Raw genomic sequence first — 26,389 nt, 5'->3', positions numbered from 1 at the left:
TGAAGGAGGAATGTGGTACTCCGTAGGGACACAGTAAGCCTTTCCTCAGGATTAGCAAGCTGTTCGTCACCCTACCACTGCACACTTGCTGGAGAATGGAGGGGCTGACTGGGGTTCCCATGCAGGAATGACTAGGCTACATGGCTCTTGCCTCACCTGGAAATACCCAGACATAATCCCTCTGGAAGAAATTGGCCAATAGAGTGAAGACATAGAAGTCATTATATGAGATTTTAGGCAGCAAAAAAAAAAAAAAAAGAAAAAAACTCACACTATCAAATGCCACTGTAAACTGATTAACTAATTTTTAGTTGCCACCCTATGCAATTGTTCTGGTATCAGAAGGATGATTAGCAACAAAGATTGTCTTGCTTCAGGTCTATCAAAACTGACTGGATTGCTGCTCTAGTTACCTTCAGGCAGGCTAAACAGGCATACATTGGTATGTTTGCTTCCATTTTCTAAGTCATCTATTTTCAATTCAGTTTTGCAGGGCTTAATCTACAAATCAATAATTTGGGCAGTGTGCTATGAGGCTAACTCCTTCTGTGACACTAGTTTTATTTATTTATTTTTATTTATTTATTGCTTTTGTTGACCAGGAAAGTCTGACTGGGTGGGAAATCCATTTTCTGCAGAAGACCAGAGAAAAAGCTCTACAAGATACACAGAGAAAACAGCATACATACATAGATAGTGTGATGAATCACTTAAGCATACAATAATAAGAAAAAAATGTTTGCATGAGCATACAACAGTGAGAAAACAAAACACTTGTAAGATACATATGAATACTCAGCTTACAAACATAGTATGATACAGTCAATACAGTGATACAAAAATCATTCAAAGGTAGATAAGGATGAACGTTTAGACAAAGTTTAGAGACGTAGGATTTTACAATTATAGGACAGTGTAATGTGAACTTTTAGAGCAATGTGAAGTCAAGAACAGTATACTACAGTATAAGTACATGAAATAGCAGAGGCTAATATTGAAGATTACTGTGTAAGTAGTTATTTTAGAGCAGGATGGGATCGATAAGGATAGTTTGGGGAATCACTCCACCTTTGGTGCATGAGCAAAGTCATAAGACCTTTAGGTGTTGTTTCAATAGTAGCTTAAAGGATTTCAGGTTGTTAGTTTGAGTGAGAAGGGAAAATAATTCCAAACTTTAGAGATGTGAAAGGAATACAGTGAGTCACCTGCAGTATTAATTGATTTAATTTGGTGCAGAAAGAATTTGTCAGTAGAGAAAGAAGAATCCTAGATGGGGAGCAAGGTTGGACAATATTTTTTAGAGATTGGCATTTTTTTAGTTTGGAAAGTTAGACTATGAACAGTTTTTAGTTGTGTAAATATTAGATAATGTGCAATTCTAACCAATTTATGTTTTAGTACCATGGAGGGATGGGATTTATAAGGTATATCAGCTCCAATTTTAGCTATTTTGTTGTAGCATGGTTATTTGTTCTGATTTTTTTTGTTACTGAGGATCGCTTGGAAATTATTGTGACTGAGCTCATCAACAAAGTTTCAAGACTACTAGTTTTCTGTTATTTATTTATTTTTTCATTTTTTTCATTTTATTATTATTATTTTTTTATTTTATTTTTATTTTTTATGGCTATTTGGGGAGTTTGCAGGGTGACAAATATAAGAGAACATACAGAAGGGTGGGTAACAGTAGAGGAGAGGCAATAGTTTGCTTAGCCTGGTCAGTCAGGTAAGGTTTAGCTCAATAAAGGGTGGCAAGGTTTTTTTGAGCATTTTGCTGCTAGCTTGCTAGCTTGCTTGTAGTGGTCAAATTTCAAGGAATCATATATAATGAAACCTACGAAATTGGTATGAGTTAGAAGTTCAATTTTGGTTTGGTCAGAAGAAGTAATGGTGAAGACAGGCATGTTGTTAGAATATTGATTAGGTATGAACCAAATAAATTTTGTCTTCTTAGGGTTTAATAGTAATTCAGTTATGGAGCCATGTTTCAATGAAGCCGATGGATTCCTGTGTTTGGGTCTGAAGCTGCTGTAGGTTTTTGGCAGTGCAGATAAGTGTGGAATTATCAGCATACTAAACAAAGGTAGCATGTTTACTTGTATGTCATTTATGAAAACACTGAATAATAAGGGACCAAGGATAGATCCTTGAGGCACCCCATGTTGACTGAGAGAAATGGAGAGATGTAATTTTCCCATTTTGCAGCTTGAAGTCTGTCGCTGAGGTAGCTGTTAAACCAGGTGAGAGATGAGTGCTGAACTCTTAGGGAGGAGAGTTTTTAGAATAGATTTTGGTGAAAAACTGCATTGAAAGCTATTGGCAAATAGGAAAAGTGCTGCTACTAAGTTTCCTGCATTCCTGTAACTGTTGATGCGGTAGCAAAGCTGAGTAGAGCTGTTACAGTGCTGTAATTTGGCTGGTAATAGTGTTGTGTGGGGCTTAGTAAGGTATTTTTTGGTAACAAATTTTAAGTAGCAGGGATTGGACACATTTTTCTAGGACTTTGGATGGGGAGACAGAATAGTTGATAGCCTATAATTGCAGACATCGGAAGAGGGTATATATTTTTCCAAATTTTAGTGGCAGTTTTCTGTGCTGGAGTGTTTTATTAGGATGGAAACTACGTAAGCTAGGGTGTCTGCTGCATGTTTAATATACTCTACCTGAAGGTTGTCTGGTGCAAGAGTAGATGGTTTTACTTTGAGAAGGTATTTCCTGTTGGTATATGTGGGGACAGGTTAAAAATCAAATGTGTCTTGATATTACCCAGAATTTTTTTTTTATTTCCTGCATTTGCATTCCTGCTTTTCACTTGCAACCTGCAACATAGCAACATTCTTCAATATGGATTGCACAAGTGTAGCAATATAACTTATAGAGCCAGTGAAACTATATTGTGTGAGAATTCCTGTAGAATGGCCATTATGATGTTCCACTTGTAACATGCTAATGGTGGTAAATTAATACACAAACACCAAACTTCACTTAATAAAATATGATAGCTCGTGTGTGCATAGTTAAAAATTAATGATACATTCACTTGAATCTATTTAACAACATTACAGCTTGATTTAGGCTGTAAAAGATCTCTTAGCAGAAATGGGGTACTCCTCCCAGATATGTCTTATGTTTTTGTGTATACCTTCTAGGTTTATATACTATTACCAAAGTATTTTTAGTAGGAGGGGTGAAGGAACTCTGAAGTTATGATTGACCTAGGAGGTACAGCTTTCCTTCCCTCTTCTTTTCAAATTTTAAAATAAACCAAGTAATACTGGAACATACCTTTCAACCTCTTAGTGCAAGAAATCTGGACAAAGCCTGGCAAAATAGGGGGACAAAGGCCCAAAAATATGGACAGATTTTAAATATTTCTCTTATAAACGTAGAAATTTGCTAGAGTAACAACAGGGTTTGTGTTAACATATATTTTCTAAAGGATTTAAAGTCTGAAACTCAAATGTATGTCATTATTTAGTGAATTCAATCCTCAGATCATCCCAGTGATTTGCCAGAAAACCACAAATTTTATGAGGAATACACCAAAAATATCAGGCAAAAATCTGGACATTCTGTGACAATCTGGACAGTTGAGCAGTATGTAACTGGAAGGTTATCCTTTTAAAAATGTTTCATAAAATCCACTTAATGATCATTCAGTACATGGGGCAAGATTGCATGGTAGACATATATATGCATGTTTTAGTAACAAGCTGGTAAAGTACAAAGGCATTTCTAGACCTTAGACAGTGAACACAATACCATGAAGTACAATATTTATGGCAACTAGAAATAAGCTCTCTGTCTGTAATAACACAGAATCAATTTGGAATGCAAACATGTGCAATGCTTTTCAGAACTCTTGCCCAACATAATAATATGATACAGCCTTTAAAACACTTTGTCTTATGCTGATGACAACTTTAAATGGTGACTAGTTGCAAAGATTTTGTTTGCCATAAACAAATTAAAAAATGAACCGTTTTCTGAAGGAAATCTGATAATTTTCAGCACCTGATTTATAGGTTCATAGGTTATCAACCACTGGGGCCTTTATAAGCCTAGCGAAGCAGAGGTTGGGGGTTGGCACAATGGTTAAGGTTTTTAACTTACAAACAGAAGGTACATCGCTTGATTAAAAGTGTTTACCTTGCAAACCCAAAGTATATTGTTGGATTCACACCCCCCCCCCCCGAGGTCATTAGCTTAGTAATCACTTATGAACCAAATGGATCCTGCAAGTTTATGAACATTAAAAATTATTTTAAAGGATATATGTAAGCTAGGGCAAGAGTTACAGGCTACCAGTGTCCATTAGAGACATAGGTGCTAGACCTCAGATGTATCTCCAGTTTCCCATCCACTGGTCCAGGTTTCTTTTGAATAGGATAAGGAAGAGCTTTACTTCACATAGAAGCCTCTTCCAGAGAAGAGGAATTCACTGAGACACATACCTGTTACTCCAACACATCTTATTTTTGTCACAAGCAAAGTTTAAATCCCTAGATCAAGTAATTCTGATGCAATTCATTTGGTGGATTTACAAAAGGTCCATCAGAGTGGGATCTATGGATGCCTGGTGTGATGATATGAGGTAGTGCCATCTGTGCCAAGGAGAGTAGGGAAATGCATGTGCAACATATGTCAGCATAGCTAGCTGGAGTTTTGTAAAGAATTTTATGTCATTTGACTACCACACTGATTTGTACAGATGCTTGTGTTAAAAATGTATTTGTAAAGTTGCTGGTGTTAAAAATGTATCGGGTTGGCATAATTATATACACAAGGTGCAGGGTTTGAGTCTCACACTATGTAGTTCACTAGGCTTAAAATGGTAAGTCTAATATAAACCTATTTTCATCAACAGTGGTTCCTGCTGGACAGAAAAGAGATATACATGTATGTCAGACAGTATTATTGTAACTGATTAAATGCATATGTTTTAACAGGAAAATTCTGGAAGGGAAGAGATTGATCTCAGTCCAGCTAATTTTGAAAAATATGTTGAAAATTAAATGGGTTGGTTTACGTCATAAAGATTTTATCTTACAGGTCTAATTGCAGCCAGAGACAAAAATATCTAGGAAAACCATGACTAGGAATCTTACTGTATTGTCCTTAGGGATGAACTAATTGCTACCATAGAAGGGTGGAAGTTTTTGAAATTGTTTTATACCTTTCAGATGCTGCAACAGAACTTAGCAAAGCTCTGGGTGTGTATTGTACCAGAAGTAGGTGTGTGGATGTGATGTGATTCTATAACCAGCAGTGAAATATTTTTCTAGATATTAGTAAGAAATATGATGAAAATCTTGCAGCAGCACTTTGTTCTTCGGAACCTGACAGGAAGGATCTCTCACAGATAACTCACACAACCTCTCACCTCATCTTGACTTGCTATAGTAAGCAACTCATCATCATCATATAGCCTTGTTGTAACTTAACTAGAAATAGTAATTCTTTAGTCAGTCAGGAAAATATAGTGAGATTAGTCACATATTGTTTTTCTGCATCTGTATGAATCTATCCAACTGTGACTAAAACTCTGGTGTTTATTGTAACTAGATATTCAGTAGTCTCATGTTTTCATTTTTATTATTTATTATTAAATATTTCTATACCTTTCATTGTGGATGGTCTTTCAGAGAATAATTTTAACATCATAAGAGTACTTATGTTTATTTTAGTGACACTGTGGCTGCTCCTGAAAGCCTTGCTGCATTGGTCAAACTTTGCCATTTGTATTATTATTAATTTTACTCAGTATAATTAGGTATCCTTGTAAGAGTCTTAGAGTAGATGACTGGTGGCAGCTAAATTACCTTATAGTCTGGGCAGAGGGGGCACAGCTGGTAAATCTGTGCCAGCCTGTCCCAGGTGTGTATGTGTGTGTGTGTGTGTGCGTGTGTGTGTGTGTGTGTGTGTGTGTGTGTGTGTGTGTGTGTGTGTGTGTGTGTGTGTGTGTGTGTGTGTGTGTGTGTGTGCGTGTGTGTGTGTGTGTGTGTGTGTGTGTGTGTGTGTGTGTGTGTTTGTGTATGTGTTTGTTTGAAAATCCATTATCCAAGAATGTGTGTCAGCTACTTGGAACAGAGGCACAGAGCTCCAGAGTGGTAGCGTGGAGCCTTATTTGGGGACCTGGTTCGAGACAATCCAGTGGGTGTGGAGTGTGCTCCCTGTGTGCTCTTAAGACAAATTTTGCTTGGCACAGAGAGCTGCATCTATAAATATTGTGTGCATCCATTTTTGTTCCTAGTGGCCCTCCCTCACTGGTGTCAGTGGTGAAGATTGAGGTTCCTTGATTACTGGCCCAGAGTAGGGACCATCACATATTGATGGCAGCTGGGTGGGATATTAACTGAACTTCAGTAGCTTGTGGGCAGTTGTCACTGAAGGTGTGCACACTTTCAGTAGCCACAAGGTAAACATACAGAGTTTCATTTTCACAACAATTTTATTTATTTTTGTTAGTTTAGTTTAGTCAGGGAAGCCAGGCAACAGTCAGCAGACGATTATGGTAAGCTGACAAAGAACCAGCTGGCCGAGGTATGTGAAGCCAAAGGACTGGTGCATGCCAACCTGACTAAAGAGGAAATTATTTCAGCCTTAATTGCAGTTGCAGCATGCACCAGCAACTCAGAAGACAACCAATGTAGGGATGGGGATTTGCAGCCATCAGAAACAGGACAGTTCACCTTTTCCTCAGAGGACTTAAAACATATCTGGAGTTAAAGAGACTTGAACTTGAGGCCAAACATTTGGAATTAGAATCAGCAGAGAGACTGTGGTGTTTGGAGGCTGAAGAAAATGTGAAGCAACATGAACATGAGAGGGAGATGCTGACTCTTTGTCAGAGTCATGGAGGTAATGGGAAAGGGAATAACAGAACCCCAGACGCGATAAGGTCAGTATGTTTCTTCTTTACAAAGTTTGACAATTTTTATAGTTTTATTCATATATTTGAAAGAGTATGTAAACAGTATAATGATGACCAAGATCTCTGGGTACAGTTCCCGATCCCCTTACTCCATGGTAAAGCTGTAACTGCTGTTTCTAAATTATCTGATACTGATTGTTTAAACTACGATAAATTTAAACAATGTTTTTAGAATGTTTTAAGTTAACACCTGGAGCTTAAAGAAAAAAGTTTCATGAGCATAGACACAAGGCAGATAACAGTGTATGTGATTATACTGCTGAGTTAAGCACTTATTTTTATAGATGGGTGAGTGGGTGTCAGGTCACCACTTTTAAAAGGCTGGCAGAGTTTTTGGTGAGGGAACAAGCCTTTAGCACTTTGCCTGAGGACATTAGAATCTGGCTGGCAGATGAGGAGTATAACTCTGCAAATGAGCTTGGGAGAAAAGGGGATCTCTACTTAGCAAACAGGACACCACTGCACAAGAAGGGGATACCTAGTGCTGTACATGGATATAAGGGAACCCATGGTGGGCAGCCTAAACCACCCCGATAGAGACAACCAGTAACAGGGAAAGCCAGTAGTTCAGGTAAATGGCTAGGAACAAGGGTTAAATGTGTTAAATGTAACCAGAGGGGCCATGTAGCATACAAATGTACACTGAACCAAAGTGGGGAACAAAAGGTGAGGGAGCCAGCAAGTGGGAATAACAGCATGCCAGTGCTAAGTTGTCTGGAGACAACAGGGGTACCAAACTATCACCACAGTTTGTATCCTAGCTTAGTGGATGGAAGGCAGGCCACTGCTAAGAGAGACACAGCCTCTGGCATAACCATTGTGAAGGCTGCAGTGGTTAAACAGGAACAGTACTTGCTTGGGGAGACCACTCCAGTCAGAGCTTTAGAAGGCACCCCATTCCAAATACCTTTGGCTAGGATTCACCTTGACTGGGAGGGTGGAAAAGGAAGCAAGCAGGTAGGTGTGTTTGAGGATATCCCTGCAGATGTCTTGATAGGGAATGATTTTGATAAAGCAGTACCTTGTGTGCATACAGTTACAAGCAGTCAGGCTTGGAGACAGGCATGTGGGTCTGGTAGCCTGGGGAGACCTAGACAGACCTCACATCTGAATCTGGGGCTGGTGATGTGGCTATTTCATGGAGGGAGCTACCCTGTAGCAGTGATCCTGAAAGTGAGCCACAGCTGCTGGTAGGTACTGATTTTCCTGTGGACAGGGTGACTGCAAGGACAGAGGTGGGTGGTAGTATCCAGACTGACAGTGAGGCACCACTGTCAGAAGATACCAGGCTTCCTGTGGGAAGGGACCTGAAAAGGGCCACAAAGGTAGAGTTGAAACAGGCTCAGCTTTCGGACCCTACCTTACGAGGCTTGAGGAAAGTAGTTAAGGAGTCACCTGATTCTCAAGGAAAAAGGCAGTTTGTATACTGGAACAAAGGGTTACTGTATAGAGAGTGGACTGCTGAGGGAGGACTAGAGGGTGAGGTGATACAGTAGTTGGTACTGCCCAGAGCCTACCATCTGGCACTTCTAGCCATAGCTCATGTCATTCCTTTTACAGGTCATATAGGCATAAAGCCTACCAAAAGATGTATTATGCAGAACTTTTATTGGTCTGGGATTGCAAGAGATGTAACAGGCTACTGCAGGACCTGTGCGCAGTGCCAAAATGTAGGCAAGTCAGAAGACAAGGTCAGAGCTCCTTTGATGTCTTTACCTGTGATTGAAAAGCCATTTCAGAGGGTAGCTATGGATATTGTGGGGCCTCTGAGTACCCCAAGTTCCACATGGATGAAGTATATCCTGGTGGTAGTAGGTTATGTTACTAGATACCTGAGGTGGTGGCTCTGTCTTCCATCAAGGCAGAGAAGGTAGCAAATGTTTTGTTAAAGATTTTCAGCAGGGTAGGTTTCCTGAGGGAAATTTTGATTAACAGAGGTGCCAATTTCATGTCAGACATGCTGGCTTGTCTGTGGAAGCGCTGTGGGGTGAAGTACCTAAAATCAACCCCTATCACCCCCAGACTAATGGTCTTGTGGAGAGGTTAAACTCTACCATAAAGACCATGCTATGGGCATTTGCAGACCAGTTTAAGAGAGAGTGGGACAAATATTTGCCCCATCTGCTGTTTGCATGCAGAGAAGTACCCCAGGAATCCTCATTTTTTTTACCCTTTGAGTTTCTGTCTGGGCATAGGGTAAGGGCGCCTTTAGATTTGATTTGTGATGAGTGGGAGGGTGAGTGTGAATCCCACAAAGAGTCTGTTGTGGCATATGTCCTAAACCTCAGGACAAGGCTTAGGGAGCTCATGGGCTTGGCCCAGGAGAACCTGGCAGGACCCTAACAGCAGACAAAGGTCTGCTATGATGGGAATGCTTGAGCCCAAGAGTATGCTGTGGGACAGCAGGTTATGTTGTTCATTCCTGTCAGACACAATATGCTGCAAGCATTCCAAAAGATTGAAGGGGCTTTGGGAGGACCTCCTGTGTTAGCCAGTCCAGATTACAACAATGAATTTGTTGTGCAGGTGGATACTTCAAACCATGGGGGGGGTGGGGGTGTTGTACTCAGCCAGGTTTCCTGAGGGGGAGAAAAGCACCCAACTGTATATCTCAGCTGTAGACTCCAACCCAGGGAGGAATGTTATGCAGCTGTAGAAAAAGAATTTCTAGCCATAGTATGGGCACTGCAAAAACCTCAGCACTATCTGTAGGGAAGGAAAGTCACTGCGGTTACAGACCACAATTGCTTAACAAGGCTGCATCATGCCAGCCAGCAAAATGCCACGTTATTAAGGTGGAGCCTAGGGTTTCAGGCATATGACATGACACTGCATCACCATAGTGGGGACAGCAATGCCAATGCAGATGGGCTGTCAAGACAGGGTACAAGTTAATGTGTTCCCAGACAGGCCCATTTCTCTCAAGCAATTTTCCATGGTCACTTGAAAACCTAGCTTGAGTCCTCAAAGTGGGGAGAGATGTGATGATATGACGTAGTGCCATCTGTGCCAGGCAGAGTAGGGCTGTGCACATCTAACATATACCAGCATAGCTATCTGGAGTTCTGTAAAGAAATTTATGTCATTTGCATATCACACTGATTTGTACAAATGCATGTGTTAAAATGTATTTTTAAAGTTGCTTCTGTTAAAAATGCATCAACAGTGGGTCCTGCTGGACAGAAAAGAGATATACATGTATGTCAGTATTATTATAACTGATTAAATGTATATGTTTTAACAGAGAATTCTGGAAGGGATGGGGTTAATCTCAGTCTAGCTTATTTTGAAAAATAGGTTGAAAATTAAATGGATTGGTTTAGGCCACAAATATTTTATCTTACTGGTCTGATTGCAGCCAGAGACAAATTTGTCTGGAAAAAACAGGACTATGAATCTTATTGTAGTTCCCTTAGGGATGAACTAATTGCTACCCTGGAAGGGTGGAGGTTTTTGAAATTGTTTTATAGCTTTTAGATGCTATAACAGATCCGAGCAAAGATCTGGGTGTGTATTGTAGCAGAGTCAGGTGACCAGATGTGATATCATTCTATGACCAGAACTGAAATGATTTTGTAGATATTAGTGAGAGATATGATGGAACTCTCACAGCAGCATGTTGTTCTTCGGAACCTGACAGGAAAGATCTCTCACAGATATCTCACACAACCTCTCACCTCATTTTGCCTTGCTGTAATAAGCAACTCAACACTCATTATCTTGCCTTGCTGTAGTAAGTAACTTAACTAGGGAACAGTAATTATTTAGCCAGTCAGGAAAATATAGTGAGATTAGTTAAGTATTGTTTTTCTGCATCTGTGTGAATCTATTCAACTGTGTTCTTTTTTTATATCTCCTGTGACTGAAACTCTGGTGTTTATTGTAACTAGATATTCATTATTCTCGTGTTTTCTATTTTATTATTATTAAATATTTTATTTATTTCATTGTAGCAGATCTTTTAGAGAATACTTATAATATCTTAAGAGTACTTATGCTTATTTTAGAGACACTGTGGTCACTCCTGAAAGCCTTGCTGCCTTGGTCAAACTCTGCCATTTGTATTAGTATTTTTTTACCTAGTATAATTGGGTACTCTTTTAGGAGCCTTAAAGTAGCTGACTGGTGGCAATGTAATTACCTTAAAGTCTGGGCAGAGGAGGCACAGCTGGTAAGTTTGTGCAACCCTTTCCCAGGTGTGTGTGTGTGTGTGTGTGTGTGTGTGTGTGTGTGTGTGTGTGTGTGTGTGTGTGTGTGTGTGTGTGTGTGTGTGTGCGCGCGCGCGCGTGTGTGTCTGTCTGTCTGTCTGTGTTCATGTATCTGTGTTCGTGTGTGTGTGTGTGTGTGTGTGTGTGTGTGTGTGTGTGTGTGTGTGTGTGTGTGTGTGTGAAAATCAAATCAAACTCCTCTTGCTGTAGTGTGACAAACATATTCATCTTTCAGATGCTTGTCAAAACTCAACTTGTTCGCCACATCACTCAACTCTTCCCTGATTTTGTTTCTGAAATTTATTCTGTCCATTCTAAAATTTGTGGAAAAACCTGGAAGACTTAAACCATGTCAGACATTAGTTAAATTATATGATTATGTTTGTGGATTCTGCAGGCTGCATGACTAAGTACTTTTCCTCTGTGCATGCACCATGAAAAACTTTGTGCAATACACACTATGGAAAAAACTTAGCCATGCAGCCTATGCAGTATGCTACATTATTATCTGGCCATCTTAGAGGATCTGCTCTACACATTCTGCTAGCCTGATTTTCATTTCTGTATAGGGTCTCATGAAAGTAGTACTCCAGATGTGGCTTTACCAGTCATCTGTACAGTGACAGAATCGCATCAGCTTCCTCTGGCTTCATCACACTTACAGATCAAGCCTACTAGCCTTTATTATATCCTGCTCACTCACTGTTAACAGACTTTAGAGGTAATGATCACTTCCAGAATGTCTTCTTCCTCATTCACCTCTAGAGTTACTTCTGGTGTTTTACTGTTAGATTCTTGTCCTCCTTCAAAGTGTATAACATCTTGCCATCTCTCTACCCAATGTCTTGGCTTATTAGATTTCACAGAAGATGGTTTCAGCCCCAGAATTTTGGTACTATCAGAAAGCAGAATTACCCTGTTCTTCACTCCTGCAGTTATACAAATGAACTAAAAGACGTAAGCACCACTAAAGTTCCCCATGGCAGTGTAATGGACACTATTGTATCACTATACAATTTCCACTAATCCTCCTTTCTTGTGTCTTACTTGACAGTCAGTTTTCCAGTTTTCCACTCATCTTTTCAATTAATTATCATGATGCTTATCTTTCCCATTAGTCTCCTGCTTCTCTGTTCCAAAAAAAAAAAAAAACTTGCTGAAGTATAGGTTACTACAACCGGGTCTATATCAGTCCGTCGAAATGGCTGAATATCGAATACCACATGTTTGAACTGTAAAGTTCAAACACTGGTAATCTCAAAGCCGCGGCACACCAAATTCTTTCCCAAGGAAAGATTTTGGTGGACCATTTCTGTGGCTTAGCGAGTATCAGGACTGTGGTGGGAAGTTACGGGTCGAGTTGAGGTAAGTGTCTGAATGTGTGGATGTTAGGGTTAGGGAGCAGGTTAGGTGAATTACGGTTAGGGCGCGAGTGAGGTGGGTGTGCGATAGTGAAAGACTTTAGGGTTAGGGTGGGATAGGTGAGTTAGGGTTAGGGAGTGGGTAAGGTGAGTGTGCAGTAGTTATGGACCTTAGGGTTAGGGTTGGGTTAAGGTAAGTGGATAGCTAGTAGTGTATGTGTGGTTTAGTGTAGGGTTTTGCAAAGTGTATGTGTGTGGATTATGTATTTTGGTGTGCTTGTGTTGTGTGTATGTTTGTTGGAACAGTGAATTTTTTCCCTGGGAAAAAATTCTCTGTTTTGAGTGCTCGATGTTGTGGTGTTTCGGGTGAAATAGTTCGATATTAGAACATTCGAAGTAGTAATACTTCGATGTTCTACTATAGACCCACTACAAGCACTGGGGTTTCCTAATCTGTTTAATCTATAATCTTGTTATAAAATAGTATCTGCTCTGCCTGTCAAAAACTTTGTTGTGAAGGTATACTACAACCATTGGGATTCTGTTTCATCTATAATTCTGTTATGAAAAAGTATCTGATCTTTCTGTCAAAAACTTTGTTATGAAGGTACAGTGCAGATGTGATTATGTGTGGTATTGCCATCTATGTCAAGGAGAATAGGGCAGTGCATGTGTAACATATGCCAGCATAGCTAGCTAGAGTTTTGTAAACAATTGTGTATTTGACTATCACACTGACTTGTACAGATGTTTGTTTTAAAAATGTATCAACAGTGTTATTATAACTGATTATATTTTTATGTTTAAACAAAGAATTGTGGAAGAGAACAGTAGAAGTTTTTGAAAATTGTTGTATAACTTTCAGATACTGCAACAGATATTAGCAAAGCTCTGAGTGTGTACTGTACCACATCAGGTGATCAAATGGGACATCATTCTATAACCAGCACAGAGAGGATGGAACTCTCACAGAAGCTTGTTTTGTTTTGTTTACTTTGGAACCTAATATAAAATATATATGTCAGTTAACACAGTTAGCTGAGTTCAGTTCACTTCAGTTGAGTTCAGTTTTAGTTTGAAGCTCATCACCTTGCCTTGTAGAAGTAAGCATCTCAGCATCATATTTTGCCTTGCTGTATTAATTAAATTAGGTAGGGAACAGTTATTCTTTAGACAGTCAAGAAATACAGTGAGATTAGTTCAGTATTGTTTTTCTGCATCTGTTTGATTTTGTCCAACTGTGTTATTTTTATTTCTCCTGTGTTTGAAACTCTGATGTTTACTGTACTTAGATATTTAGTATTCTCATGTTTTCTACCTTATTATTTATTATTAAATAATTTTATACCTTTCATTGTGGCTGGTCTTTTAGAGAATACTTTTAAAGTCTTGAGAGTATTTGTGCTTATTTTAGTAATGCCTTGGCCACTCCGAAAAGCCTGGCTGCTTTGGTTACACTTTACCATTTATGTTAGCATTGATTTTACTCACCATAATTGGATATCCTTGTAAGAGCCTGACAGTGGTTGACTGGTGGCAGTGTAGTTACCTTATAGTCTGGGCAGAAGGAGTACAGTTAGTAAATCTCTACCAGCCTTTCCCAGGAGTGTGCATGTGTGAAAATCATATACCCAGGTGTGGGTGTATCAGCTACTTGGAACTGGGACACAGTGCTCCAGTGTGAGCCTTGTTTGGGATCTGGAGACAGAGAGTCCAGTCCCAGTTCTGGAGCATGTTGGCTATGTGCTCTTGAGGGAAATTGTGCTTGATGCACAGAGCTGCATCTGAAAATAGTGTGTAAATTCATTCCTGTTGTTAGTGACCATCGCTTACTGGTATCAGTGGTGAGGAATGAGGTTTTTGTTTATTGACCCAGGGTAGACAGGCCATTACAACATCCATTGGGTTTCCTTAATCTGTTTCATTCATAATATTGTTATAAAACAATTATCTGCTCTGTCTAACACTTTGTTGTGAGATATCACATTGTTGCTTAGCTATCAAGATATTGGCATTCAGCAATGATATAGCCTTCCTCGGAATTATTTCTGCCACTATTTTCCTAAGAATGGAACTTCCTAATAAGTATATAATTATCCAATCTGTCTCATCAATTCTGTCCTCTATTTGTCAGAAACTGTCTGAGTACAAAAAGAAATTAACATATCCCTGGCAAAAGCTTTATACTATACCTAGTCCAGTGGCATAGTGTGATAAATCCTTGACTATGACCCAAGTGACCTGGGTTTGATTAGTGTCTCTGGTGATTGACAGAATGGTAGGGTAGGATGGAAGTGCTCATCCTAGGGGGAGGGCATTTGTTGATGATGCCCCCTAAGGAGAGACATGGTCCAAAGATGGCAGTTGCCTCAGATGTGTGCTGATGAGCTCAGGGGGTGGGGGGAATGGATAGGCCATTTATAAACCCACCACTTCCCTTTGACTAAAAGATGGACACTGCAGGATGCCCATGATTAAATTCTGGCATTGGATCAGGGCTAAACTGGAATGCTAATAGACCCAGAGCAAGATATGGGGCACTGTGATGACTGTCTGAATGACTGTAAGAGAGTGGGAAAAAAACTTTCAACAGTGCAACAGACAGTTTTAAGTATACAGAATACTGACTCGAGCCAAGATAGAGGTGGCCTAGCTCTGCAAACACCTTCTTTTAGGTTAATTTATACTAATCATAGCTTCTCAGTTCTTGCCCCAAAACAATGGCTGTCACTTCCTCATGACCTAAGTGAGCTCACTAACTACTCAGTTTCAGACATCGATTCAAGCACTTTCTAAAAAAAGTTGCATGAATGCAACTGACTGAATATAGGGCATGTTACATGATTCTTCCCCTCCCACAGAGTAGCTTCCTAACACGTGACCCTCTCTCATTCTCTTTCTACTTACATACATATTCTCAAGTGTCTAATCCTTCATATACTCAATTGGGGGCTTCCTAATTTGCAGTTAATGTCCTCCTTATATACAGCTGCATAATCTACACTCAGACTTACTCTCTAACTCCTTCTCTTCCCCCTTCTCTCCTTCCTATTCTCCCCTTCTTTTTTCTTTTTCTTGCTTCTTGTTATGTAAATATGTACACATATTTTCCTTTTAAAAATGTTTGACTTAAACAAATATGTTAAGCTCTATGTAAATGCACAGTTTCCTCTGTTAATATATTTGTTTACCTCTATGCATTTGTACAGTTTCCTATATTCAGGTATTTTATGTATTAATGCCATGCTGTTGTACAGTTTTATGCTACTATTCATGTAATCTCGGCTGAGCCCACAACTGGTCATTTTTTTCCTTGCTCTACACTAGTAAATAAATATAAATAAAATAAACCAGTGAGCTTACATGATATCATTGCTTAACAACTATGGTAACTTTCTTCTGCTTTCTTTTTTCAGGAGTATGGTTTTTTTGGCCACATGTAATATTACTACTCAACATCAAGGATCACTTTCCCCTGCTTTATTTGTCTCTGCTGCATGTGCTCTACCTAGGTCTACATATTCTATTTCATTCATTCATTAAAATTGAGATATAAAAAGTGTCCAGGGCCTCTACCTGCCCCTTGTCTTCTTTACAACACTCCAACTTTTTTCTGTAGTCAAATGTTCAACAGGTTTCACCTGTATACAATACTGCATACGAAGAACACTGCGTGTCCACCTAAAACTCCTCTTAGACAGATCTGTCTCTGCTTGCCACAAAACCCTACTTACCCTCTTCCCAGCCTTTCTCATTTCTTCTACCTTGTGTTATAGAGCTTTCACAGATCCGTATGCAAATACTAGCATGAGGTGCAGAAGACAATTGAGGAGCTTAACCCAGCTTCCAAAATGCTCCAGAACACTGTCTAGTTAAGTGACTTGCTCAGAGTAAAAGAATAGGCACATAGAAGTTGAAAGAATCAAACCCAGCACTTTAAAAAGTGCCTCATTAGCAGCTCATAGCCTTAATCAGTTGCATTGTTTGACTTAAACAAAATGCTACTACCTAATCTGTGAATCGAACTCCATGTTTTAGGGAAGTCAAAGCTGTTGCCTTTATGACAATGTGAGGTACTGCCAGCTATGCCAGGAGAAGTAGGGCAGTGGATGTGTAACATATGCCAGCACAGCTAGCTGGAATTTTGTAAAGAATTTTATGTCATTTGTATATCAAACTGATTTGTATAGATTCTTGTGTTGAAAAATGTATCGGTAAAGCTGCTTGTGTTAAAAATGTATCAACAGTGTGTCCTGCCGGACAGAGGAAGAAATATACATGTATTATTGTAACTGTTGAAATGTATATAATGTAACAAAGGATACTGGAAGAGAAGGGGTTAGGCCATAAAGATGTTATCTCACAGTTTTGAATGAAGTCAGAGATGCAGTGTCTGTAAGAAGTGTGGTTTGTTAGTCTTTGTAGGAAAAGCAGAAGTGCTAAAATTATTTTACAGCTTCCAGATGCTGCAATAAACTAGCAAAGCTTGAGATATGTATTGTAACACATATGTGCTATCGTGGCAGCTTCTAGTCAAAGAAGGAGTATGGGAACCAGAAGTCATATGACCAGATGTATATGATGTCATTCTGTAATCCATCACTAAAAATTATGTTTTAATACTAGGTGAGACTGCAGTCTCAGAGCACTCTGTTTTTGGAACCTGACAAAGAAGGACCCCTCATCTACTTCATCTTGCCTTGCTCTAGTAAGTGAACCAGGGAATAGTAATTCTTTAGATCAGTCAGGAAAATATAGTGAGATTAGTTAAGTACTGTTTTCTGTATCTGCGTGAATATATTCATCTGTGTTATTTTAATATTTCCTGTGATTGAAACTCTGGTGTTTCCTGTAAACAGCTATTTAGTTTTTTCATGTTCTTTTCTTATTTATTATTAAATATATTTAAACTTTTCATTGTGGTTGGTCTTTTAGAGAATATTTTAATCTCTGAGCATACTTATATATATTTGGTGGCAGCTCTGGCTGCTTTAGAAAGACTTGCTGTTGGTCAAACTACCATTTGATTTAATATTAATTTCACTCGGTATAATTGGGTACCCTTGCAAGATCCACAGAGTTGCTGGCTTTGGAGTGCCTGGTGGTGGTGTAACTACCTTATAGTCTGGGCAGAAGGGGGCATAGATACTAGCCTTTCTGGGCAGAAGGGGGCATAGCTACCAGCCTTTCCCAGGTGTGTGTGTGTGTGTGTGTGTGTGTGTGTGTGTGTGTGTGTGTGTGTGTGTGTGTGTGTGTGTGTGTGTCTGAAAATCAAATCTCAAAGAGTGTGTGTGTGTGTGTGTGTGTGTGTGTGTGTGTGTGTGTGTGTGTGTGTGTGTGTGTGTGTGCCAGCTGTTTGGATTAGGGACACGAAGCACTGGTTTCACAGAGAGGCTGCTGGAGAACTTGGCTTGGACACACAGCTGAGGTCTCAACACTATAGTTGTGCCAGTGGGGAATATTATTGGGGACCTGGAGGGAGAAGCAGAAATCCAGATCCCACTGTGTCCCCTGTGTACTCTTAAGGGAAATTGTGCTTGATGCAGTGACCTGCATCCAGAAATACTGGGTGTATCCATTTTTGTTCTAAGTGAACATCCTTCTCCAGTTCTCCAGTGTCAGTGGTGAAGATTCAGGCTCCTTGATTACTGATCCAGAGAGGGGATGCCACAGCCTTATTCAGCAGATCATTGAGGACTTCATCAACTAGCATAATTTCTTCTGCATTCTAATATATATCTTTACTTTTTTTCTTTCTACTACTTTAGATTATGCAACAATTCTCTTTGTTTTCCTACTTTGCAGCCATTATACCTCTTATCTATGATGCACTCTCATTTCTTCTCTTTTTCTGCATGTCAAATTATAGTTCCTCCGTCTCTATCCTACAGTACCTATCCTGTTGTTTTCTTCTAAAATTCCCATTCATTTCCTTTTAAAGCATCCTCCATTTTTGTCATTGCAATTATTCATGTTTGAGTTTTCCATTCCACACCTAACATCTAGTTTCATCCAATATCCTATCTATCAGGTTAATTCTTTATGTCATATCATATCCATGCTCTCTCTCTTCCTTTCAGAATTAAGCATTACATCCTAGAATACAAATATAGACATCTTCCTCTTCCATATTGAATCAGTATTACCAATGTCCTTCTATTTTTATTAAAATTCTTCCTAATACTAATACTTATTTTACCAACCAGAATGATCCTCCAAAAGGTAATCCCCCTACAATTCTCACCTCTGTGCATCTTTGGGGCATTTCTGAAGTCTCTAGTAGACTGCAGTTTTAATAAAACTGACAAAAGAATATCCCCTAGATTCATGAAGCTCCGTGCATGAATAAGGCTATTCTTGCACGGAGTGGTTCATGCCCGTTTAGGATAGCAGCATGCCTTGCATATGCATGAAGGCACACTGCTATCTAATCTAAATGGACATGAACCAGGAACGAGAGCAGAGGGCGTGTGTCAGCAGTGCCTGCACCTGAAACATGCCCCCTTCACTCTGAAAGTGCTGTACAACACTTTCTGACACAGATGAGCATCAATCTATATAATATTCGAGCCTGGCTCTAATATTATATATTAAAAGCATGTCCACAGACACTGAAATGTAAATAGCAACATTTCAGTGTCCACGTACACTGAAAAAGTATATAAAAAAATAAACACCTAGAAGGCAGCACCCTTCAAGTGCACACCCCCAAATGTATGCACTCTTACCTTACATGCATGGAAGCAGTAGGGCAAGAGGAAAGGAACAGAAATTAAAAAAATTAATAATGTTTTTTTCATCAAATAAATCTGAAGTTTAAATGGTGCGCAGCTTGTTTTCATGGTGAGCCACTATGCTTAGCCTGGCTGAAATCCTGAAAATGATAGACAAGTGCTACTGTGATAGAAAACATCATCAAGCTGCTGTAGCATAGTGATACCGCCATGGTATAGCATGTAGGACATGCTTTGTTTGAATCCCCCTCTGCCAAATTATTTAATAAACTTTTAAGGAATTTGAATGATAGATGTCAATCATATGGCTCACATATAGCACAGTAGGTATGAGAATATGTAAAATATAAATGTAAAAAATAATTTATAAATTTAATGAAAAAAATAGATTTAATCAATGCTTTGCTAGTGTAAGCATTGCTTACTTGCTTTCAGCTCTGCTTACCTGGTGTAAGCATTGCTATGCAGATCTGCATGGAACTAAGCATAATGCAGCATATTAAAACCAGCCAATCAAAAAAAATTGCAAGAAAACTGCCCTATTTAAACCACACAGACAGGAATACAGTCATATCCATTTGGGATTGCAAACAGCAAGACCAAAATGTCTGGCTTTGGTGAAGATGTGCACTTCTGAGTGCAACGTTGAGGCATCCAGGAGTCCAGGGTCATGGTTGGGCTCCTAGTTAAAAACCATAACAGCAGGCTGCTGCTGGGCCAGTACCAGGGCTTGCAGTACAAAGCAGAGGCCTGGGACCAGCTTGCACATGATCTCACCAGTGCCACTGGCATACCCTGGACTGGTGAGCAGGTACATCATCACCATAATGACCCACCAGTAGATCCAAGAAGCCTGAGTGCAGGATGTCCCACCTGCCTGTAAGTATGCAGTCTTATGTATCTCTAAGTATGGAAAAAGTTCAACTTGTGACTGTGCAGGTGTGATTAATGTGTCATGTCCCCCCATACCGCTGCTGCGGAGAGGTCATCAGAATGTTGAGGCTCATGCCCAGCGACTGGTCCGGCTGCATTGGCAGTATGGTGAGTACAGAATACCCCTGGCTATTAGCAGTAAGAAATCAAAATTATAGTAATGGTAGTACTGCCTGTATATCAGGCTGCCAGTGTTACAATGGAGTATTCCCAGCTGCTGTGTAATACAGATATCAGTAGCAAACAAGGTAAATTATGCAGGAGAGGAATATTAGAATGTGTATGAGTATGTCTGAGTGAACCTGCCGAGATAGTGCCATGTCAGGGCTACTGTAACAGTTAGAAATGAAAAGCATGCACCTGTGCAGATCATGCAGGAAAAGTAATTGTGGATTTCTGAGTTGTACACAGATATGTATGTCAAAACTAATAAAGGTGATCCCAAACACTGGTCTGTGTCATCTCACTTGTACCTGATAAATAGAAATGTATATGTCCTGCAGAATGCATTAACTGAGGTGAACTGATTTAACACTGCTTGTATGCATACTTTAGAATGGGCATGTCAAATAACTGGAAAAAAGCAACAGTACATATTCCCATCAGAATGTGTTTTGCTTGTCTGACTGCCAACATTGTCCTGTGTTAATCTTTCAATTTCAGCCATATGTAGCTGTGAATGTACTGAAAAATGTATAAGGCTAACAGCTGCAAACTTAAAACCTACACTGTGTACTCAGGAATGTAAATTGCAGTATGTAGTTGTAAAACAATCAAATGTGCAATCCAGCTAATGTGCACGTTTCACAAACAGTGACACCAATGTCTGTTGTGTATGCATAATTTGTACTGAAAATGGGAAACAAATAATGTAACATGTCATAACAAAATTACTGTGCACAAAAATATGTACTAGATAGAAATCTCACAAGCAACACACTACACCTCCCCAGTAGCTCAGTCTGATAAAGACTAGGCCTGTAGATCAATTTTGCACACACAGCACAGTTCGAATCCAGGGACCGCCACTAACATCTCAGTCTGGTTCTACAGTTGCAAACTGCAATCTGAATAGAAAAAATAATGTACTGTAACACATACATTTTCTATACAGGACACACAGATAAAGAAATCTGAATAGAAATACTAGTATGATGTGCATAACTATAAAAGGTGTACATTTGCTGTGTTAATCAGCCCCAGTCCTACAAATAGACGCAAGCTAGACATCCAGCCTCTGCAGTCTGGCCCAGACAAGCCCCTCAAGTGTCACGCTGTCACAAATAGTTTCCACAGTTGCCAAGAAACCTGCACACAGAGAATGTCACAGTAGATGTATGTGAAAGGCACAACCTGCACACCAGGGCCTGCAACTAATATGTGAATCTGAAATATGTATAGAAACAGCAATGTAATGTGCACACAGTTCAACTGCACAGGCGCAGAGGTAAAGAAATTGGTATAGGAACAGGTGTGATGTGTATAACTAAAATAAGGGTACAATTGCTCTGTTGATATCTACAGCTGTTGGTGTGCTGTAGCAGCCCCATGGCCCAGGTATAGTGCAAATGTGGTCAGAATGTAGAGTAGTGAATAGAAGTGTACTGACAAATATACTTGATAGCAGTTGTCAATTGAATCGATTCCCTTTCCACTCCACTCAACTGATCCAACCATCACACTGAAACCAACATGGGTATGTCCCTAAACAAACCTCTACTGTTGGGACCGTTGTTCCATTTGGTTTATCATTGTTTAAACTGTGTGCATACTGACATTCCCTGTTGAATAATCATTTTATTGCCTGCCTGACATACCACTAACTGGCATGCTGTTGCAACCCTAAATGCCATTCCATATATGCATGGGTTCTGTTTGCTATGGCACTGTTATAATTGCACTGTTTTGGGTAAATGGGAATATCCATGCATGCTATTTTGACTAATGTTGTAATGTATTGTGCATGACTAACCAATATTCATTGTTAATTTCCACACCACAGCACATATGGGAAGGCAGATCCCAGCAGATCTGCCTCTCCACTACATCTGGCCAAGGCACCAGATCCCAGCACGTCTGGGATCTAACCCAGACCTCCCTCATCTGCTGGTCCTGCACCACCCTCAGGTGGAACTGCTGAAGGGGATGGGGCTCACTCCCCCCTGCAAGTTTGGGTGCAATGAGGACATTGTCACATGGGACAAAGTCTGTGGTATGGAGTGCAGTGTCCTACAAATGGAGCTGGATGACTGCCTGCGCCAGGTGGAGGGCAGGCTGTCAGAGCTAGAGGGGCAGGCGGCCCCTCCAGCCCAGCCCCCAGCATAGCCAACTTCAGGGCTGTGAAGGAGTAGTGGTGACTGCCATCGGGTGGGGACATCAGTGCCACTACTACCATCTGGGGGCCTCACTAGCCTCAGATTCCCAACCACCCTCCCCATCAAGGTATTTATAACCCCCCATGCATCATACACCGCCCCTGTCTGCTGTCTTGTCTGTCTGCAAATGCAACCTCTCCTACCAAACATCCATCACCACACTTATCAATAATCCTTCCTTAACATCCCACTCTCACCTTAAAAAAAAAAAGGGCATCTGTCCCACAAAAAAAATCACATCCCATACATAGCTCTGCATTTCGGCCAGAGACATGTACCCAGCACACAATCTAACCCTACCAATCATCAATATTGTATGATGCCCATACACCTCCCTGTAGGGTGTGAGGCTCCAAATTCTAAATTGTCCACATTGAAAGCAGCTTTGCTGCCAAAGAAATGCAGAGCTATGGTCCTTTCTACACCCATCCTGCACATCCCTACCTGTTTCTCCTCTTGTTTGTCCCCCTGCTTGCCTCAATTTCACCACTTTCCTCTCTCCCTTTTTTCTTTTCTTTATTTGAAATTAGCATGGGTTTAAGCAATCATAAGTGGGCGTAAGGTAAGCTAAGCTCACGTAAGTGTCGCGTAGCTCTGGGCAAACCCACACAAACCCGCTTACAACTGCTTTAAAGTGCCTTAATCACTCTGTCTCCAACAACCCCTGTTCTGCCCAGCAACAAAACAAGCAGCCCCTGCAAGTCGTAAACCCAGGACCCTGCACACTATAGCCAAAGTGATTTACCACTAAACCATTTCAGACATAAATAAATCTTGATGTTTTCTCAAACGTATCATCCAGCACAGTCATTCAACAGTAGGGAAATGTATTTATATATCTAGATGTCTGTATGTATGTGTGCATATGTGTATATATATATATATATATATATATATATATATATATATATATATATATATATATATATATGTATACAGTATGTATATATATATATATATATATATATATATATATATATATATATATATATATATATTTATGTATATATAAATATATGTATACATTTATTTTTATATATATATATATATATATATATATATATATATATATATATATATATATATTTATACATATATATATATATGTGTATATATATATATATATATATATATATATATATATATATATATATATGTGTGTGTGTGTGTGTGTGTGTGTGTGTATATATATATATATATATATATATATATGTATGTATATATATATATATATATATATATATATCGATAGATATATAGATTTATAAAAAAGCACAACAAATAAATATATGACCAAAGGCACCGTTAATGGGGGTGAAGTGGCCCAAAATAAGTAGCTCTTGTAATTATTGATATCATCTCCTCGTCCACAGCTGATCAGATCTGCCTTGCAACACAATAACCAACACTTGCAAGGCTCATACCCAGGACCCTACACAACATAGCCACAACAATTTAACAGTAATCCATCTCAGCTGTACGATGTCAGGATGATATTAATAACATATCATGCAGAACAGTGTGTGTACCATAGGGAATGTACAATGTGGAAGCAGTAAACATTCCAATGATACATACACACACACACACACACACACACACACACACACACACACACATATATATATATATATATATATATATATATATGTATATACACATACATACACATATACATATATTACTATTTATAGATATGTATAAGAAGATATATATTTAGAGGGTGCACAGCATATCGAACAGCCAGTATTCCTACAGTTGCCACCTTTTAAAATGGCCAGTGTTTGATTCTTTCATACAAAAGACAATTATTGCATGAAACATATACCCACAGACAAGTCACAGGATATGGCATCACACACAAGTTTGTATACATAGAAATGATTATTTGTGTACTATTTCAGATGTATAATTATTTTTTATTTTTATTTTATTTTATTTTACATTTGTTAACCGGGATAGTCCAACTGGACACAGGCCCATTTTCAGCAGAGGCCCGGGGAGAAAAACTCCCCATGTGGATAGTTACATAAGAGTTAACAATAGCAGTTTTATACTGTTACATATAGATACCAGTACAGAATTATAGGATTACATGCATACTTAAAAACTTGGAATACATACATATTTAAAACTTTACAATATTAATTTTCTTGTTCGACCTTAGACATTTTTAGTGGTACAAGGCTGAATAATGTAGCATATCATTCAGTAGTACAATACATATGAGAACGATAGTCAATGTTTCAGACTTTTGGAGACTATTTTACAGATAGCCAGGTAGTGAAGAGAGTGGTGAGCCGGTTAGTCAGGGTTAGTACAGGGCCATTTCATATAGCAGTTAGGTGTTTGAAATATATAATAACTGAGTAATGCAACTCTCAAACAAAACATTTGATAAAGTAATCTGAAAGCATAACATATGTTGCCGTCCAGGCCAAGGCCTTCAAGTAGTACAACAGTAAAAAAAACACTGGCCTGGAAGATAAGAATCAATCAACACTAATTAAGTACAGATGTAGTTCAGCAGCCTCCAATTACACTCTGTACTCAACCCCTAGGGGGAAAAGAATTAAGTTGTCACAATCAAAATGTATCTGCTACATAACAATGCTTAACTTAAAACATCACAATCACACTGACAAAAAGAACTGTCTGTAAGACAGTAAGCACTAGCCCACCACTGTTCCCATGGAAAAATGTATGAAAATTTACAGCCATATACCTTCATCTGTCTTACTACTGATATCCAAAAAAGCAGATCCAACGCAGCACTTGAAGACAGGCACGAGTTTAATACAGGTTAAGCGCTTTTCGTCGCTCAAGTTTGAGCAACTTCTTCAGACAACAAACTAAATTCCATTCACATTTTTATACTCTCACGTCACAAGTAAATTTCATTAAGGAAATCAATTAGCTAACAATTTTTCAATTAAAAACCCGCCAAATAAAAAGCACCAAAGCATTACAACTTCTACAACTAATAGCAGCAAAAAGTATATAATACATATAATAAAAATGCTTATATTATTACTTGTCTCATAAAGATATAAATGAACATATATAAATAATTAAATAGTATACTGAACAAAGGGTATATGTTCAATATTTAATATTTAATGTATAATGTTTGATATTTAATATTTAATGTTAAACATTTCATCTACATTATTCTAGTACTATGTCATACTGCAATATAAAATCATGTCTCATCCTAATTAACTCTATCAACTACTACATTACTAAATGTATTGCCAAAAAAGTTTTTAAATAAAGTTTACCAATAAAATTGCGATACAAAACCAGAATGTGTATTCAATATAATTGAAATATAGTTTAAAACTAAAGTGCTACACAACCAGTATGTTACAAAACAGAAATGTAATTCCTAATCATGTAATGAATACAATACTAAAATGATAGTAAAATCTAAAGTCAAAACCTGGACCACCCTGACACAGCTCGGAAAAAAGAGGGGGTGGGGGGCAGAGTAGAGAGGAGGGGAGGAGGAGGGGGGGGAGAGGGTGGGGGGGAGAGAGAAAGGAAAAAAAAAAAAAAAAGAAAAAAAAAAGGGAAAGAGGGAAAGGGTAAAAAAGAATGGGTACGGTGATGAGTATACATATATAGTGAAAAATGAATAGAAGTAACCTAGTATACAGCAGTCAATGACAACCTGAGTAAGAAACCTGAGTGAAAAAATGAAAAAAGTGATAAAAAGTGATAAAAAGAGATGGTAATAACAACTGTGATGGATCGTATATGTAGAAAAGCATGTGTGGAAATAAGTACATGTGTAAAACATCAAACATCGTATTATAATGAGCTACAAACAGTATGTTTGTAC

Source organism: Protopterus annectens, chromosome 1.part2 (genome assembly GCF_019279795.1).
Source record: "Protopterus annectens isolate FY-2018-M chromosome 1.part2, PAN1.0, whole genome shotgun sequence".
Lineage (NCBI taxonomy): Eukaryota > Metazoa > Chordata > Ceratodontiformes > Protopteridae > Protopterus > Protopterus annectens.
This window is presented reverse-complemented; position numbering follows the sequence as displayed.